Below are 2,291 nucleotides of genomic sequence, written 5' to 3' on the forward strand. Positions count from 1 at the left end.
ATAAATATAGAAATCTTGCAACCATTTATCCTTTATAAAATGTATATCTTTTATGGTATAGACATTATATGTAATATATCTATAGAGGCTATAAGTCCCACAAGAAAAATCTTTTTCTTATCTTTAAACAGTTCTATGCATACAAAGTGAGAGTAAATGATGGGAGCAAGACAGCCTTTTGCACTTAGCTCAATATTTACCATGACTGATCATCTTCATCTTTTCTGATAATCTCAATTTCCACCTGGTAGCATTTGCCTCTACCTTGAAGAATTTTCTTTACCAATTGATACTGTGCAGATCTGCTGGTGACAAATTCTCTTAATTTTCTTTTACCTGAACTATCTCCTTATTTTGCCTGTCCTTGGGCTGGATATAGAATTCTTAGTTTACCTTTTTTTCTTCCTGCACTTTAAAGATGTTACTCTACTTGTTTATGGTTTGTTTGTTTCTATGGTTTTTAATAAGAAGACATTGGCCAGGACAAGAGAGACAGAGACACGAAAACTGGGAAAATAACGTGGTAGACCTAAAAACCTATCGTATCTATTTTTTTTTAAATTCAGTCCCCATAGAAACTGACAAAAATTGCCAATGCTGATTATATTTCAAGTCATCATGGCAGGGAATTGGGAAAAGTTTTCAATTACCAATAATCGCACCTTGGATGAACCTCATTGGCTACAATATTGCCACTGTACAAAGCTCCTATCATGTTAATAATGACAAAAACCTACATGAATCAATACTCCAACCAAGGGCAGAGATTCTGTGACTTGGTTTAAAAAAATACACAGAACCAACCATATGATCTTTCCAGATGTGCACTTTCTTTCTTTCTTTTTTTTTAATTTAACTTTTATTTTTAGTTAAGGAGTAAATGTGCAGGTTTGTTATAGAGGTAAACTTGTGTCACAGGGCTTTGTTGTACAGATTATTTCTGTACCCATTAGTACTGACCCAAGTATTAAGCCTGAGTACCCATTAGCTCTTTTTCCTTATCCTCTCTCTCCTCCCACCCTTCACCCTCAAGTAGACCCCAGTGTGTGATGTTCCCTCTACGTGTCCATGTGTTCTCATCATTTAGCGCCCACTTATAAGTGCGAACATGTGGTATTTGGTTTCCTGTTCCTGCGGTAGTTTGCTAAGGATAATGACCTCCAATTTTACCCATGTTCCTGTAAAGGACATGATCGCATTTCTTTTTATGGCTGCATCGTTCTCTATGGTATATATGTGCCACGTTTTCTTTTTTTTTTTTTTTTTTTTTGTATTTTAGGTTTTGCGGTACATGTGAAGAACATGCAAAATTGTTGCATAGGTACACACGTGGCAGTGTGATTTGCTACCTTCCTCCCTTTCACCTATATCTGGCATTTCTCCCCATGCTACCTCTCCCCTTTATCCAGTCTACCATTGGACATTTTCATTGACTCCAAGTCTTTGTTATTATGAATAGCGCTGCAGTGAACATATGCAAACCTGTAAGTCAGGTGCTCTCTTTTATTATTTAACTTACCTTATTTTGCTTTAAGTTCCAGGATACATGTCCAGAATGTTCAGGTTTGTTACATACATATAGTCTGCCATCGCAGTTTCCTGCACCCATCGACCTGTCTTCTAAGTTCCCTCACCTGCCCCCTACTCCGCAACAGGCCCTGGTGTGCATCATTCCCCTACCTGTGTCCATGTGTTCTCATTGTTCAACTCCCACTTAGGAATGAGAACGTGTAGTGTTTTGTTTTCTATTCTCGTGTTAGTTTGCTGAAGATGATGGCTTCCAGCTTCATCCATGTCCCTTCAAAGAACATGAACTCACTCCTTTTTATGGCTGTGTAGTATTCCATAGTGTATATGTACCATATTTTCTTTGTCCAATCTATCATTGGCGGGAATTTGGATTGGTTCCATATCTTTGCTATTGTAAATAATGCTGCAATAAACATACATGTCCATATGTCTTTATAGTAATATGATTTCTAGCCACTTGGGTAAATACCCAGTAATGGGATTGCTAGGACAAATAGTATTTCTGGTCCTAGATCTTTGAGGAATGGCCACACTGTCCTCCACAATGGTTGAACCAGTTTACATTCCCACCAACCGTGTAAAAGTGTTCCCATATCTCCACAGCCTTGCCAGCATCTATTGTCTCCTCACTTTTTAAACATTGCCATCCTGACTGGAGAGAGATGGTATCTCATTGCGGTTTTGATTTGCATTTCTCTAATGATCAGTGATATTGAGCTTTTTTCATATGTTTCCTGGCCATATAAATGTCTTCTTCTGAG

At 37.8% G+C, this 2,291-nt stretch overlaps 1 non-coding gene across 1 annotated transcript; it reads right to left on the reverse strand.

Moving 5' to 3' along the window:
• Positions 1-566: 566 nt before the first annotated feature.
• On the reverse strand, positions 567-707 carry LOC135276638 (U4 spliceosomal RNA). Its single transcript, XR_010344177.1, has one exon. It is a non-coding gene; the product is annotated as a U4 spliceosomal RNA (small nuclear RNA).
• Positions 708-2,291: the final 1,584 nt, after the last annotated feature.

This window comes from Aotus nancymaae, unplaced genomic scaffold (genome assembly GCF_030222135.1).
Source record: "Aotus nancymaae isolate 86718 unplaced genomic scaffold, 86718_ANA_hifiasm-v0.15.2.pri h1tg000027l, whole genome shotgun sequence".
Lineage (NCBI taxonomy): Eukaryota > Metazoa > Chordata > Mammalia > Primates > Aotidae > Aotus > Aotus nancymaae.